Genomic DNA, 17,581 nt, shown 5'->3' with positions numbered 1-17,581 from the left:
GTTCCTGCTGTGGTGCAACGGGATAGGTGGCATCTCTGAAGCGCTAGGATGCAGGTTCGATCCGCGGCCTGGCCTGGCGCAGAGGGTTAAAGGTTTTGGTGTTGCCGCAGCTGCGGTGTAGGTCACAACTGCAGCTTGGATATGTTCCCTGGCCCAGGAACTCCATACGCAGTGGGGAGGCCAAAGAAAGGAAAAAATGAACCCTGGCAAGAGTAGACTTGTGTTTGCCTCAGACAAGAAGGCAGATTAGTATCAGCTCAGGTGGATTTTCTCAGTAATCTTGCTTCACGGTTCATGGATTAATTGTTTCTCTTTATTTCGGATACTAGATACAATTATTTGTCTTGGAGTTCATTTCCAAGCTTATTTTAATTTTTCTACAGTTCCACAGAAAAATCAAGTTGTTCTGCAGAGCATTTGGGGGACAGAGAATGGGCTGGGGTCTTCCCCCTCTATTCTTTCATTACCCTGGGGGGCTCGCTCTCTCGAACCTGGACAGAGATCTTAGTTTCTTCCGCCTCTGGGTCTTTTCCAACTGTTCAGAACAGAGCTCCCACCTAGCGAGTCAGCCTGAGGAAGTGTTGGGTGTCTCTCTGGGCTAGGAGAATAACAATAACATTTGTACAGCATTTACCAATCTGCAAAGCTGCCGAAGTTTTATATTTCCTTGTACTTAATGTCACACTTTTTTCTACCCAATCCTCAAAACCTTGGGTGATGGGTGATGCCCACACCTTGTGCAGGGGGTATTGGTGCCACCATGGCTGTGTTTTGGGGAGATGAGGACATAGGGTTCAGTTCTTCCCTCCTGATTTCAGGGAGAGTTGTGGGCAGAGCCAGAGCCTGGAGCCAGCCCCGTGGACACCAGACCCGCAGGGGGTGGTCTCACCACCAGACCACACAACCCTCTCAGAGACTCAGTTTTGCAAAGGACAGTCACTTACCTGGCTCTCTGAGGGGAAAACTCTGCCTAAAGCCTTTATGGGCTGTTTATCGGGCTCTTACTATGTGCCATGGCCTGTGCTAAGCTCTCACACACATCACTTCCTTTCATCCTCTGAACGGTCTTTACATGTTAGGTATTTTTATCACATTATCACACACATGGAAACTGAGCTTCAGGCAGTAGTGGGAAGGAGTTGTGAATGTTAACATCTCGCTCAGGCACCAGTGACCCAAAAGCACAATACAAATCAACACAGGAAGTGGGGTGGTAAAGCTTCTCAGTGCCGGAGCCAGCACCCACGCACAGCTCCTCTCTCATTAGGTAACAGGTAGGAGTCCTGCGGGGAGGAAATGAGCTGCAGGTGCTGGGTAGGCGCATCAAGGGTGTCTCAAGGTTATAGGGGCCGAGAGCGTGTCTGGGAACCCCCAGCCCTGAGGCGGGCTGTGGGACCAGGTTTAGAGGGTAGACAGGTGTCTGGGTCAGGTGCTTGCATGCTGAGTGCTGCTGAGCCTCCACCAGAGGAGCAATATGAAACTCAGGGCAGTGGGATTCAGGCCCTGTCCCAGGAGCACTTCGTCCAGCAGAGAAGGCAGAAGAGACCCACGTACACAAGTCTGCACCCTCATATACACATGTACCTTGAGACCGTTTTCAAAGCAACGTACATGAATGTACTGTATCAGTGGCCCCAGTGAGGGCCGAGTCCAGCATCGTGGAAGATGCACAGAAGAAGCATGTACCCCGAGTTCCTTCACCATCAGTCCCGGGTGTGAATGTGCCATGTAAACTGTGGGGTTTTCTATTGAAAGGCCTGGGCTGGAGGCCTGACATTCCTATTTTCCAACGAGGCTGCGTTTAGACCCCTGCCTAGATATTCCAAGACACATCAAACCCGGAATGCCAAACAGGGTGTCCCTAGGAAAGCGGTTTTCAAACATTAGGCCTCAGCATCATCTGGCAGGCTTGTTAAACAGGAGGCTGCCCCTCACTCAGGGTTTCTGATTCTGGAGGTCTGGGGGAGGACCTGATCATTCAAATTCCCAACAAGTGACCCAGTGATGCCGATGGTGCTGGCCTGGGAACCACACTTTGGGACCCACTGCCCTAGGCTTCCGAGGATTGGTCCGTGGAGCTGGTTGGGCCTGATGTAGCCCAACCCACCCAGCACTGCTCTCAGGGTCTTCACACAAATGCCGCCAGAGCTGAGGCTTCTCTAGAATAACTGATTGCACCTCACACGACAGGCACCACAACCCACAGCTGGTTTCCCCCAAGAACAACAGCTTCCTGGGACCCCACGCTGGCCCTTAGGTCATGCCCTCCAGATCCAGCTGGCTCCCATCTCTGGCCCCTCTCTCCGTCTCCGCCTCTGCGCTAATTGGTGAAGCTAAAGCTCTGCTGGTTAACCTTCAGCACGCTGTGGTGACCCAGTCACTTTGACGCTTGCCTGTGGTAAAAAATACATCTTATGCCACAACCTCTTTGGCATGTGCTTATTCTTTACCTATGCTTACTATGTGCGATACACTTGTATTTTCTACCCTCCTTCCTTCCTCCCTTCCTCCTTCTGGATCTCTGCCTCTGTCTCTTTTTTTTTTTTTTTGGCCACACCTGAGGCATATGGAGGTTCCCAGTTTAGGGGTCGAATGAGAGCTGCAGCTGTCGGCCTACGCCACAGCCACAGCGAGGCTGGATCCTTAACCTGCTGAGCGAGGCCAGGGATTGAACCCACATACTCATGGATATTAGTTGGATTCATTTCTGCTGTGCCACAACAGGAACTCCCCAGCCTCTTTTATTTATGAGAAAACCAAGGCTCAGCTGGTCTTGTGAATTGCATGAGTTTATCCAGTGAGAAAGCAAGCCCAGCCACTTCTTCTGACTCCGTAACCAGTGCTCTGCCCTCCAAGATGCAAAGAGGTGAACTGGCCCCCGGTTCGGGCAGTTAGCCTGCTGGCTCTAGAGGAGATATGAAGTGGTGAACAGTTCATCTCCCCCACGTCCATGCCCCCAGAGGCTCGAGCAAGGAACTGTGGTAGGTGAGGGGGTAGGTGAGGGGCCTGGACTTGGATGGCTCAGAGTGGGGCAGGCAGGACAGAGCAATCTTGAAAGGCTGAGGCAGGAAACGGCGGAGCAGGACTAGGAGCCGGCGTTGTCAAAAGCATCCGCATCGCACCGTCTCCATCTCCGTCTCCGGCAGTGAAAGTGAATTGGGCGCAAGACAGAGATGATGGGCCAGCGAAACTCACCACCGCATTCCCCTCTGTGACTGGGGACCCAGTGAGGCAGGCCCACCTGCCATATCAGCACCTTGATCTCGGAGCTCATCAGAGAGAGGTTTCCAAATGACTTGTCTCTGCTGCCCCAGGAAGGAAGCCTTCTGGGCTGCAGCGTGGGGGCTGCTGGGTGTGGGCCAGACACTTGAAAGGGAGTAAATGATGACACAGCAGTGGGGGAGAGGGCTGCTGATACTGTGGTTCCAGCTCTGGAGAGGAGGCCCGCAGAGGCCAAGATAAAGCAGCCACCTGGCCTTACCCACCAGAGGGGGTCGTTGAAAAATCCCCATAATGGCTCCTGTGAGCAAGAAAACAAGCATCAGATACTGTAAGTTGGCATTTTTGGTCCTTGTAATCTGGCCCAAATATACTCTTTTCAAAGATTTATAGAATGTCCACTGTCTATTGCTTCCTTTTTCTTCTTTTCTTTTCTTTCTTTTCTTTTCTTTTTTTTTTTTTTGGCTGCAGCTGTGGCATATGGAAGTTCCCAGGACAGGGATCCAACCCGTGCCACAGCAGTGACAACACCAGATCCTTAACCCACTGAGCCACCAGGGAACTCCCTCCACTGTCCATTTCTAAACCACCATCCTGCTGCTCCCCTTCAGGGGCCTCCTTCGCCAACCACACAGACTCCTATAATTTTCCTCCATCCTCTCTCCACCTCTTTCTGTCTCCACCTTTCGCTTAAGGTGTTTCCTGAATCGTAGCAGCTCTTCCCCCACATCTCTGCTGGACCCAAACCTGAATATCCTCAAGGTTTATCTCAGTGCCCCTCCTCCACAAGGATTCTCCTAAATCAGAATACTGTGTGGCCTCCCTTGAACTTGATCTCACACTTTACCTACATGCGTTCCTTTTCTGCCTGGCATTGTAGTTATTTCCATACTGGGCTCTCCTATGAGCCTTTGGTGACCAAGTCATTTATGATTCATTTCCTCCCTCTCCCCAAGACCTTTGCACCTAGTAGGTATTCAGTAATTACCTTTGACAACTCCTTCACTGAATGAATGAATGAATGAAGAGGGAAAGAGAGGGGGGCCAGTGGAGGAGAGGTGGGAAGTCTGGGCAGGGCCTAGCGGGTTGGCTTTCCGAGAACTGGGCCTGCGGTGGTTAACCTGGGACCACAGTGAGGTCAGGAGAAAGAACACGGGCTTTGAATCTCAGTCATCAGTAGCTGTGTGACCTTGGGAAAGTCTGTCTTCTCCCTCATGTGTAAGTGCTCTAACACCTACCTCAAAAGATTATTGTGAAGATCAATATATGATTAATATACAAAAAACCCAGTACCCAATAAGGGCTCAATAATGTTGTTGACCAGTTATCCAAGTAAGAGTGATTTTTTTCAGCTGCTTCTTTTAGGTGGGGTGGGGTAGGGTGGCCATTTGCCTGACTCCTATTTGTCATAGAGACACTTGCACCCTTGACCTACTAGATTGTGTCCCAGCACAGTGCCAGGCACACACGGTGGAGTCAGCAGTCCACAGAGGTCTGATGAATGATGGATGAACCTATGCATGGTACCTGAGTTGGTAGCCGCTGGAATCTAAAATCCTCCTGGAAACTAAGGGAACATAAACTGTCAGTGTTACTGTTGTTCTGCTTCAGGCAGAGGAACTCTTGTCCTCTGGGTGGTTGGTCCAGCCTCAAGATCCTCCAGGGCCCCTGGCTGGACACTGAGGGGGAGGCTGTTAGACGCAGAGGTGGGACAGAGACTCAGCTTGTCCACGAGGGTAATCACCCTTCGCTTGACAGCTGACCCAGAAACGAAACAGAGTTTTTCACCCTTGTCAGGCCTGGGGTGCGGAAGAGAAAGCCACAAATCACTGAGTCTTACGAACCAGCCCAGTGCCCAGAAAATGGGCATTGGCTAAGGCCGTACGGCCATGGAACTCACTGGGAGGCTGAACCCTGGTTGGCTGCAAAAAGAAGGCTCCTTGGGCTGGGCAGTGGGAAAAAAGAGTGGCTGGGGAGGGCCTGGGCATAGGGTAGCAGGAGCCCAAACTTGCTTTGACAACTTCCATGCACACTATTCCTTCTGTGAGAAGAGCAGTGTTTGGGACACCTTCTGGAAGATTCTCGGACCAGCAGCACAAAAAGCAGACGAAGGGCCCCTTTCGGTAATCTGAGGCGACCGCTCTGGGAGGTGGCATGTGTGAGCGCACCCTGGAGAGAAACCAGCCTCACTGCTGCTCCGAGGTCGCTGAGCTGCAGAAATTCATGGTTGGAGGACCCTTGTGAAACTGTGCAACTCAGATTGGGACTTGAACCCAATCACACCTCAGATGGGGCTTGAATCCAGCCAAAAACTGAGATCGGGACTTGAACATACACGCTGAGACTCAAATCCACTGTCTCATTTATTATTTTTTTGGCCACACCTGGGTCATGTGGAATTTCCAGGGCCAAGGATCCAACCCTCACCACAGAATGACAATGCTTGATTATTTTTTTGTCTTTTTGCCATTTCTTGGGCTGCTCCCACAGCATATGGAGGTTCCCAGGCTAGGGGTCCAATCGGAGCTGCAGCTGCCAGCCTACGCCAGAGCCAGAGCAACACAGGATCTGAGCCGGGTCTTTGATCTACACCACAGCTCACGGCAACGCCAGATCGTCAACCCACAGCCTCGTGGTTCCTAGTTGGATTTGCTAACCACTGCGCCATGACGGGAACTCCGACAATGCTTGATTATTAACCTACTGAGCCACCGGGGAACTCCTCCCTGTCTTTTTTTTTTTTTTTTTTTTTTTTTTGCTTTTTAGGGCTGAATCTGTGGCATATGGAAGTTCCCAGGCTAGGGGTTGAATCAGAGCTACAGCTGCTGGCCTACACCAACAGCCAGATTCAAGCCTCATCTGCGACCTACACCACAGCTCATTGCAATGCTGGATCCTTAGCCCACCGAGCGGGCCAGGGATTGAACCCTTGTCCTCATGGATACTAGTTAGGTTCATTACTGCTGAACCACCACAGGAACTCCTTCTCCACTCTCTTTTATTTTTTATTTTATTTTATTTTTTTTGCTTTTGTCTTTTTAGGGCCGCACCTGTGGCACATGGAGATTCCCAAGCTAGGGGTCTAATCAGAGCTGTAGCTGCTGGCCTACACCGCAGCCACAGCAATGCCAGATCCGAGCTGCATCTGCAACCTACACCACAGTTCACGGCAATGCTGGATCCTTAACCCACTGAGCGATGCCAGGGATCCAACCCTCAACCTCATGGTTCCTAGTCAGATTCGTTTCCACTGTGCCACGACAGGAACTCGTCCACTCTCTTTTGATTGATATCACACACCTGGTCTCAGGACTTAATGACGCTCAGGTTCTTTATGTCTCAGCACAGAAGGAATTCAGTGAGAGGCAAAGTAATAGGTAAGAAGTGGATTTATTTAGAAAGATACCCAGGAGTTCCTGTTGTCATGCGGTGGGTTAAGAGTCCAACCACATTGGCTTGAGTCACTGCAGAGGCATGGATTCAGTCCCCAGCCCAGCACAGTGGATTAAAGGATCTGGCATCTTGGCAGCTGCAGGTGCAGCTCAGATTAAATCCCTGGCCCAGAACTTCCATATGCTGTGGGTGCAGCAATAAAATTTTAAAAAGATACACATCTTATAGACAGAATGCAGTCTGACTCAGAAAGTAGAGTGGCCCTGGAGTTCCCGTTGTGGGGCAGCAGAAATGAATCCCACTAGTATCCATAAGGATGTGGGTTCGATTCCTGCCCTCGGTCAGTGGGTTGGGGATCCCATGTTCCTGTGGCTCTGGCTGTGGCTGGCAGCTGTGGCTCGGATTCGACCCCTAGCCTGGGAACTCCAATATGCAGTGGCTGTGCCCCTAAAAAGCAAAAAAAAAAAAAAGCCAAAAAAAAGTAGAGTGGCCCTGATATATGGGGTGTTTAGTTTTCGGGCTAGGTAATTTCATAGGTTGACAAGTGGGAGGATTATCCCAACTATTTTGGAAAAGGGGCGGAGATCTCCAGGAACTGGGCCCCAGCCCACTTTCTGGCCTTTCTGGTCAGCCTTAGGACTGTCATGGCGCCTGTGGGCGTGTCGTTGAGATGCTGATGGTGGAGTTCCCGACGTGGCTCAGTGGTTAACGAATCTGACTAGGAACCATGGGGGTTGTGAGTTGGATCACTGGCCTTGCTCAGTGGGTTAAGGATCTGGCGTTGCCGTATGGTAGGTTGCAGACGCGGCTCGGATCCCGCGTTGCTGTGGCTCTGGTGTAGGCCGGCGGCTAAAGCTCCGGTTAGACCCCTAGCCTGGAAACCTCCATATGCCCCGGGAAGCGGCTCTAGAAAAGGCCAAAAAAAAAAAAAAAAAAAAGAAAAAGAAAAAAAGATGCTGCTGGTTTACAATGAGCCTGTAATTAGGCTCAAGTCGAATCTTCCGCCATCTTGGGCCTGATTGTTCAAACCAGTTTGTGTCATATCTTCATTGCGTCGTCTTTTTAAAGGTGATGCTCTGTCCCCTTTCCTCCTCTCTAACTTGGGACTCTCCCCAGTCTTCTTCCTCAGGGTAGACTAAATCTGTGTGGACCCTGCTTCTGAGGGCCCATCAATTCTCTTCTCCTTGTGCTGTGGGTCTTTGAGGGGAGGGTTTTAAAGCCCTGCTGGAGGCAGGGAGACGGAAGAGGGTGTTCTTACCTACCCACCCCCAAACTGCCTGAGGACTTTGGGGTGAGTCACTGGGAGCCACATCCTCGGGGGCAGGGGTGCTCTCCAGGTCTCTCTCCAGCCCCAATATCCATATTTAAGAAAAGCCTTCCGGAGCCCAGCAAGGGAAGGAAGGGGAATTTTGTGGCTTTATGGAGCCTCTCCTTACAGACCAGTGTTTTTTTCTTTTTTTTTCCTAAAGAGGCTTCTTCTAGGCTTTTTTTTTTTTCTTTTTAGCGGCCCTTGTAGCATGTGGAAGTTCTCAGGCTAGGGATCAAACCGGAGACACAGCAATGACCAGAGCCACAGCAGTGACAGCACTGAATTCTTAACCTGTTAGGCCACCAGGGAATTTGTAGGCTTATTTTTTATTTTTATTTTTTAATTTTTTTTGTCTATTTAGAGCCGTTCACAGGCTAGGGGTCCAGTCGGAGCTATAGCTGCCGGCCTTCACCAGAGCCACAGCAACTCGGGATCCAAGCCGACCTACATATACTGCAGCTCACGGCAATGCTGGATCCTTAACCCACTTATCGAGGCCAGGGATGGAACCCGCAACCTCATGGCTCCTAGTCGGATTCATTTCCACTGCACCACAACGGGAATTCCTAAGCTTATTTTTTAAGAAGTCTGATGACACAATATAAAAATGTTATTTTTGTAAATGATTTAAACGTTACGGAAAAAGTTGATACGTCAATACCAACAATGTGTTCCTTCTCTCCAGGGAAAACCACAGCGGCAAGGTCAGTGTCCATCTCTCCAAAACTGTTCCAGAAAAGGTAAGGTTTTGCTTTGCTTCATTTTTCTGCAAAAGATGTCATGTTGCTTCTATTTCAATAAGTCAAATTCTTTTTAGAGGCAACATAACATGTAATTGGAAAATAGCAGGAAAAATCCATCATAATATTACAGTGAGAACTAATGCAACTTTTGTGCACCATCTTTTTTCTTATACACATCATATAAATTTGTAATCATAATATCTGTGTAATTTTGTAGCTGACCTTTTCATTTAGCACACTCTCAAACATTGTTTGGAAGTTTTTAGCATGAAATGTCAATGCTTAAAATTGTTCTTTTTCCGGAGTTCCCGTTGTGGCGCAGTAGAAACAAATCCGACTAGGAACCATGAAGTTGCGGGTTTGATCCCTGGCCTCGCTCAGTGGGCTAAGAATCTGGCGTTGTGGTGAGCTATGGTGTAGATTGCAGATGCGGCTCAGATCTGGTGTGGCTGTGGCGTAGCGGCCTCAGCTCCGATTCGACCCTTAGCTTGGGAACCTCCATATGCTGTGGGTGCAGCCCTAAAAAGACAAAAAAAAAAAGAAAAGAAAAGAAAATTGTTCTTTTCCTGACTCTGTTTCCAAAATGATAAAAGAACAATGAATAAATATTAATTAAATCATTCAACAATTATTATCAGGAATGCCAGGTTTTGTTCTAGGCTCCAAGGACGTAGCAGTGAGAAAAACGGACAAAGATCTCTGTCCTCCAGTCTTCACAGAGCTTACTTTCTAAAGGGAAAAGACAAATAAAAAGCAAAATAAATAAGAAAATTAGATGGGGAGTTCCCGTTGTGGCGCAGTGGTTAACGAACCCGACTAGGAACCATGAGGTTGCGGGTTTGGTCCCTGCCCTTGCTCAGTGGGTTAACGATCTGGCGTTGCCGTGAGCTGTGGTGTAGGTTGCAGACGCGGCTCGGATCCCACGTTGCTGTGGCTCTGGCGTAGGCCGGTGGCTACAACTCCGATTGGACCCCTGGCCTGGGAACCTCCATATGCCGTGGGAGCGGCCCAAGAAATAGCAAAAAGACAAAAAAAAAAAAAAAAAAAAAAAGAAAATTAGATGGCCTATTAGATAAAATAGTATATAAGAAGGGTATATATGCTATTAAAAAAGGTAAAGCAGGAAAGGAGAACAAGAGGGGCTGGAGCTGTCAGGAAATACCTAACATTTAGAAGGGGTCCTTTGGGTGAAGATATGAAGGTTACAAGAGTGAGCCAAGAGGATAAATTGGGATAAAAATGTTCCAGGCCTCAGCTAGCAAGCACAAAGATTTTGAGGTGTGGGAATGCTGGTCTGACTACAGCAAAGTGGTAGTGTTGGGTAAAGAAGATGACAGGAGTTCCTGTCGTGGCGCAGTGGTTAATGAATCTGACTAGGAAACATGAGGTTGCAGGTTCGTATCCCTGGCCTCGATCAGTGGGTTAAGGATCCGGTGTTACTGTGAGCTGTGGTGTAGGTCGCAGATGCAGCTCAGATCCTGTGTTGCTGTGGCTACAGCTCCGATTAGACCCCTAGCCTGGGAACTTCCATATGCCGCGGGAGCGGCCCTAGAAAAGACAAAAAAAAAAAAAAAAAGACAAAAAGAAGATGACAGCAGAGATGGTGGTACCAAATTGTATAAGGCCTCAGAGACCCTGTAAAGATTTTGGATTTTATTCTAAAATGGGAAGTACTGGAGGGGAGGGTTTGCAGCGATGAACGTAGGTTCGCTCTGGATGCTGCATTAAGAATAGACTAGAGGGGAATAAAAATGGAAGCAGGGAGATCAAGAAGCTATTTTACTAGTCCAGGTAAGGGGTGATGGTGACATGAACCAGTATCGTTAAAATGAACTTGGTGAGAAGTGATCAGATTCTAGGTGTATTTTGAAGGTGGGGCCAACATCATTGGCTAATGGATGACACCAAGGACTTTGGCCTGAGCAGCTAGGATAGAATTGCCATTAACTAAGAGAAAACTTTGGGCAGAGCAGGTTTAGGGAGGGAAATGGGGCGTGTTATTTTGCAGTACGTTAGGTTTACGGTGTCTATTAGACATCCAAGAGGAGTTGTCCATCAAGCAATTAGATATTCAAATGTAGAGATCAGACAAGAGGAGCTTTCAAGATGTAAATTTGGCACAAGTCAGATGGTGTTTAAAGCTAGGTGAGTGTAGGCAGAGAATAGATGAAGAATTGTGGCCTAAGGCACAAAGTTCAGCGGTTAGGGAAAGGCAATCGTTTAGTCTTCATGACAACCTTCTGAGGAAATTAGTATTGTCATCATTTTACAAGTGATGAAATTCAGGCATGAAGAGGTTAAACAACTTGCCAAAAGTCACAGAGGCAATAAACAGCAGAACTGGGATTTGACCCAGCCAGTCTGGTTCCAAGTATTATATACATTTAACCTCTGGGTTTACAGGTGGGTTCTGCTAATGATCGCAAGTTACAGGTGGGAAAACAGTCTTAGGCTAAGTAATTTGTTAATACTGGTGGCAGAGCAGGAATAGGAACTCTCTCACTGACGCTGCTTTGAGAGATCGCAGCTTGTTTAATCACCCTCCCATGTGATCTGCACAATCTTTTAGGAGATGGGGAGAAAGCCTTCTGCGTCTCTCAAATCACTGCCCTTAAACTGCCTTTCCTACTCACAAGCCTTTTCTTTTTTTTGTCTTTTTTTGGCCATTTCTTGGGCTGCTCCTGCGGCATATGGAGGTTCCCAGGCTAGGGGTCCAATCGGAGCTGTAGCCACCGGCCAACGCCAGAGCCACAGCAACGAGGGATCTGTGCCGCGTCTGCAACCTACACCACAGCTCACGGCAACGCCAGATCGTTAACCCACTGAGCAAGGGCAGGGACTGAACCCGCAATCTCATGGTTCCTAGTCGGATTCGTTAACCACTGCGCCACGATGGGAACTCCTCACAAGCCTTTTCTGACTTGTCACTGTGCTTGGAAAAATGAAATGCCGATCAGCTACCAAGAAGGCAGCTTCATTCCCTGCCACCCTTCCCCTCCTGCTTCCTGGTCAGAAAGCCTATGACTGGACTTGGTTCCTGACTTCTGAAGCTCAGGGCTTAAGGTAGTCCCATGGGAATGGTTCTGTGTGGCCGTCAGCAAATTACTTTCCTTTCCAGTTTCCTATTCAGTAAAACAAGGGGATTGGATCAGCACAGCGGTTCCCAAGCTGGCTACATACCTGATTCACCCACCTGGGGATTATTCAGAGCCTATAGCGCTCACAAATGACCTATTGAATGAGACTCTTCAGCGCTGAGGCCCAGGCACGTAGGGTGGTTCCTTGTTAGTTCATCCTGGATGAGATGATCCTGAGGGCCTCAGCTCTGTGTGCTGTGGTCCTGGGGCCTCCCTCATCTTGGACTGTGCTTCTCTGATGTAGCTCAGGACCCAAAACAAGGTGGAACTCTTGAGTACAGGGCAGGGAACCTGAGTTCTCATTCCAGCCAGGCCCGTAACTCAGCCCCAACAGATTGCTTCCTCTCTCTGGACCTCAGTTTCCCCATCAGCAAGAAGAGTTTATTGGAGGGGGTGGTTCCATAGATTCAGCCACCCATCAAGTATTTATTGAGCACCTGCTTGACTCTCTGTCGAGCCCTGCCATTCACTGGGTTCACTGAGTCTAAATCACGCAGAAGGGTAAAATCATAAGGGGTGGGGGGCACTACTGCCAGGAAACCAGTTGCCGAGATTTCCAGGCATGGATGCCACAGGCCCTTTTTTAGCACAAGTGCCATGAACCCCTTTCCCCAAATATTCTTCTTGGCCCTGGCAGCTCCAGCTGGTCTCCCAGCAAACCTGCTGGGCCCAGGAAGGGAATGGTATGCAAAACTGGTTAAATAAAGTCATTAGCTTTTCTTGGAGTTCCTGTCATGGCTCAGTGGTTAATGGACCCGACTAGTATCCATGAGGATGTGGATTTGATCCCTGGCCTCACTCAGTGGGTTAAGGATCCGGTGTTGCTGTGAGCTGTGGTGTAGGTCCCACCTGCGGCTCGGATCCCAAGTTGCTGTGGCGTAGGCTGGCAGCTAGAGTTCTGATTCAGCCCCTAGCCTGGGAACCTCTATATGCTGCAGGTGTGGCTCTAAAAAAAAGACAAAAGACAAAAAAATGTCATTAGCTTTTCTAGATAATCACAGTAACCAATTTTAAAATGGACTAAATGAATCCATTCAAAATGGCACAACTGCAACCAAAGTAGCATCACCTGAGAACTTGCTAGAAATGCAGAATCCTAGGCTCTGCCCTGGGACTGCTGACTCAGAGTCTGCTTTTTAAGAGGATTCCCAGGTGATGGTAGACACATCAAAGTTTGAGAAGCACTAAACTAAAAATAAAATTGCTTCAACAAACCCCTTGCCAAGAAATGTGTGTGAGACCTGCAAGAGGACAAGGCCGTGACTTCCCCGAGAGACAGCACATAGCACATTCCTAGATGGGGCAACTCAGTGGTGTGAAGATGTCTATTCTTACCAGCATGGTATGAGTCAAGGTGATTTGTAAAGTTAATCTGAAAGAATAAGTGGACAGGAATAGCTTCTTTTGTTTTGTTTTGTTTGGCTGGCATATAGAAGCTCCCTGGCCAGGGATTGAACCTGGGCCATAGTAGCAACCTAAGCTGCTGCAGAGACAATGCTGGATCCTTAACCCGCTGCACCCCAGGAGAGCTCCTGTTTTTATTTTTTAAAAGAAAATAAAAATAGGAGTTCCTGTCTTGGCGCAGCAGAAACAAATCCGACTAAGAACCATGAAGTTGCTGGTTTGATCCCTGGCCTTGCTCAGTGGGTTAAGGATCTGGCATTGCTCTGAGCTGTGGTGTAGGTCGCAGATGCGGCTTGGATCTCGCATGGCTGTGACTGTGGTATAGGCTGGCAGCTGTAGCTTCGATTAGACCCCTAGCCTGGGAACCTCCATGTGCCGCGGGCATGGCCCTAAAAAGACAAAAAGACTAAATAAATAAATAAATAAATAATAAATAAATAAATAAAATAAAAATAATAAGATGGGATTTTTCCCTATTAGAACTATCTGACCGCAATGGTGATAGGTAAGATTTCAGGTTTTGGAGGCATCAGACCTGGGTTTGAATCTGGCTCCACCACTGCCTGGACATGTTTGTCACTGTTGTAGAATGCTGTCCCTCCAAAACTCAGGTGTTGAAGTCTTAACCCCCCTTTCCCATGTGACTGTACTTAGAAAGATCTCTCCCTCCCTGCCCACCCCCACTCCATGCCTAAGCACAAAGGAAAGGTCACAAGAGAACCCACGGAGAAAGAGGCCATTAGCAAGCCAGGGGGAGAGCCCTCACTAGAAACCAAACCTAGCTGGAACCTTGATCTTGGACTTTCCAGCCTCTAGAACTGTGAGAAAATAAATTTCTGTTGCTTAAGTCATAGGATCTGCAGTATTTGTAGCAGCAGCCTGAATAGACTAATATAGGCACCTTGGGCAAGATTCCTAACCTCTGATAGTCTCAGTTTGCTCTTCCAGGAGGGTGGGAACAAGAATGCCATTTACAGCCTTGTTATGAGTGTCAAATGAAATACTGGATGCAAAGCAGTTCGTACAATGCTTAGCTCTTAACAAATGTTCAATAAATTAGTACAATGATAACAACTGTGCCACTGGGGCAAAAATTCAGAGAAAGACCAATGGAATGGAAGAGACCACCCCCAAAATAGACCTCAGCATTATATAAGCTGCAGGAGGGAGGAGCAGGACTATATTTTTATTCACCACTTTGTCATTCCCCCCATACAGCACAGGTATGGCACGTCGTAGATACTTAAAAATATTTGTTCACTGTCTGAATTAGAATTTAGTCCATGCTAAAGGACTCATAAATCCATGGTGGAAAAAAAAAAAGACTTCAGTGAACGATGTTGGGAAAATTGCTGATTTCGAATATACCTCAGCCCAGTAAATTCTCTCCTTTCCCACGGCCCCATCTCAGTCCAGCCATCAGTCTCCCACCTGAAATGCTGATAACCCCCTGCTAAATGGTCTCCCTGCTTCTACTCTGTACCCCACAGTCCTTTCTCCTCACAGCAGTATGAGTGAGTTTTTAAACTATCAATAATACCACTCCTGTCCTCCTGGTCCCCTGGCCTTTTCTCAGGTCTATCTGCAGGCAACACTCTTCCCTCACCTCCTTGCTCCCCTGCTTCTTCTCATCCCCCATAACTCAGCCTCAGTTACCTCCACCCAAATCAAAGCAGGTGCCCCTCTCATAGCATTTTTTGCTTTTCTTTTTCTTTCTCTCTCTCTCTTTTTTTTTTTGCTTTTTAGGTCCGCACCCATGGCAAATGGATGTTCCCAGGCTAGGGGTCTAATCAGAGCTGTAGCCACCAGCCTATACCACAGCCACAGCAATGCAGGATCCAAGCTGCCTCTGTGACTTACACCACAGCTCATGGCAACGCCAGACCCTTGACCCACTGAGCAAGGCCAGGGATCAAACCGCCAACCTCATGGTTCCTAATCGGATTTGTTTCCGCTGAGCTACAACGGGAACTCCAGCATTTTTTTCTAAATGTGTAAATATTTGCTGTTTGCTCACTTCTTTATTGTCCAACTTCCTTGTAAATTCCTTGCTGGCAGGGACTACTCATTCTTCTTGACTGCAGCAACCTCAGTACCCAGCACACTGTCAGGCCTGTAGTCAATACTCAATAGCTACTCACCGAATGGAGTACATTCTAAGACCAGAGCCAGAGGGGTGCCTACTTTGGGCCTGTGCTTTAGTGGTCCCTGCTCTGGCCTCCTCATGGCTCTGCCCCTCCCCACAGGGAGGAGAGAAAATGTGCCCACCAGGAGCTTTCTCCTCACAAACACATACACCTGGGATCCTAGAGTTCCTTTCCCAGGTGCCCTAAGCCCTCTTCCAAGGCCTGCATGGGCCCCTTTCCTGGGCTCATCATCCCAAGGACAGGTTGGGTCACTTATGTGTACATCCCTAGGCCTGAAATGTGGCCAAAAGTGACTGAAGTTTGGTTGTTCAGTGGAACTTGGATATGCTGGCTGAGGTGGCCACAAGTATGCCCGTGAGGCCCTGTGCAGGATGGGGTGAAGGTGTAGGTTTAGAAGAGGGGAGTGCCCACTGTGGCACAGTGGGTTAAGACTGCAGCAGTCTGTGTTGCTGTGAAGGCATGGGTTTGTTCCCTGGCCCAGGAACTTCCATATGTCATGGGTCCGACTTTAAAAAGAAAAAAAGAAAAAAAAAAAAAAAAGAGGGACAGGTCAGCCCCGTCTGCACCTCCACATTGTAGAGAGAAACTCTAAGGAGCCCAAGAATTCCAAGTTAGAGTTAGGCCTTCCTGCTCCTTCTGAAGGTATATTTGTCAAGGTAGGAGGATAGACTGTATTTTATCTAATAGTCTTAGCTTGACTTAAAACATTTATTTATTTATTTTTCAAATTATTCCAATGAGAATTTTCTTTTTTTTACTATTTTAAAAAAATATTTTAAGTTTTTTTAATTTTTATTTTTTTGCTTTTTAGGGCTACACCTGGGGCACATGGAGGTTCCCAGGCTAGGGGTCAAATCAGAGCTACAGTTGCCCGCCTACACCACAGCCACAGCAACACCAGATCCGAGCTGTGTCTGCGACCTACACCACAGCTCATGACAACGCCGGATCCTTAACCAGGGATCAGACTTGCAACCTCATGGTTCCTGGTTGGATTCGTTTCTGCTACACATATACATGTTTTTTTAATATTCTTTTCCAGTATAGGTTATTTATTACAAGATATTGAGTATAGTTCCCTTTGTGGACTTAAAACTTTTTAAAATTTATTTTTTTTTTAAATTTAATTTTATTTTTTTGTCTTTTTTGGGGGCTGTACCCACAGCATATGGAAGTTCCCAGGCTAGGGGGTCTAATCGGAGCTATAGCCACTGGCCTACACCACAGCCACGGCAACTCGGGATCCAAGCCTCATCTGTGACCTACACCACAGCTTATGGCAAAGATGGATTCCTTGACCCCCTGAGTGAGGCCAGGAATCGAACCCGCAACCTCGTGGTTCCTAGTCGGATGCATTTCTGCTGTGCCATGATGGGAACTCCTAAATTTATTTTTTAATTGAAGTATATTATTTCTGATGTACAGCAAAATGACTCAGTTATATACATATATACATTATTTTTTAAATTTTTTTTGTCTTTTTGTCTTTTTGCTATTTCCTTGAGCCGCTTCCATGGCATATGGAGGTTCCCAGGCTAGGGGTCCAATTGGAGCTGTAGCCGCTGGCCTACGCCAGAGCCACAGCAACGCGGGATCCGAGCCGTGTCTGCAACCTATACCACAGCTCACGGCAATCCCAGATTCTTAACCCACTGAGCAAGGGCAGGGACCGAACCTGCAACCTCATGGTTCCTAGTCGGATTCGTTAACCACTGCGTCACGATGGGAACTCCATATACATTATTTTTAATATTCTTTTCCATATGGTTATCTCAGGATGTTAAATATATGTCCCTGTGCTATACATTAGAACCTCACTGCTTATCCATTCTATATAGTTTGCATCTACTAACCCCAAAGCTCCCATCCACCATCCTCCCTATCCCCCCACCCCCTTGGCAACCACAGGTCTGTTCTCTATGTCTGTGAGTCTGTTTCTGTTTTGTAGATAGGTTCACTTGTGTCATATTTTATTTTATTTTAAATTTTTGGCAGTGCCTCTGGCATGCAGAAGTTTGGGGTTAGGGATCAAACTTATAACAGTTGCAACCCTGAGCCATAGCAGTGACAACAGCTGCTCCTTAACCCATTGTGCCACCAGGGAACTCCAATTTGTGCCATATTTTAGATTCCACATGTAAGTGATAGCGTATGGTACTTGTCTTTCTCTTTCTGCCTTACTTCACCTAGTATGATAATATCTAGTTGCTTTCAGGAATCTGAAGGCAT

At 47.9% G+C, this 17,581-nt stretch overlaps 1 protein-coding gene and 1 long non-coding RNA gene across 3 annotated transcripts in view; one reads left to right on the top strand and one right to left on the bottom strand.

Moving 5' to 3' along the window:
- The window catches only part of IL10RA (interleukin 10 receptor subunit alpha), a 926,736-nt gene that overhangs the window by 104,209 nt on the left and 804,946 nt on the right, over window positions 1–17,581 (bottom strand). The window lies entirely within an intron of this gene.
- The window catches only part of LOC110255440 (uncharacterized), a 30,420-nt gene continuing 15,608 nt past the window's right edge, over window positions 2,770–17,581 (top strand). Inside the window, exons 1-2 of one of the 2 annotated variants that reach the window (XR_002335670.2) lie at window positions 2,770–3,550; window positions 8,607–8,661. This is a non-coding gene — a long non-coding RNA (uncharacterized LOC110255440). Of the gene's footprint in view, window positions 3,551–8,587; window positions 8,662–17,581 lie in introns of those variants that run through there. The other variant, XR_014815415.1, reaches the window with a different exon arrangement.

The sequence above is a fragment of the Sus scrofa genome, chromosome 9 (assembly GCF_054392235.1).
Source record: "Sus scrofa isolate SSC_HxYL_T2T_F1_AM1 chromosome 9, Sscrofa_HxYL_maternal_Yorkshire_Landrace_v2.0, whole genome shotgun sequence".
NCBI lineage: Eukaryota > Metazoa > Chordata > Mammalia > Artiodactyla > Suidae > Sus > Sus scrofa.
The sequence above is the reverse complement of the archived record's forward strand: the minus strand, read 5'-3'. Positions and strand labels throughout refer to the sequence as shown.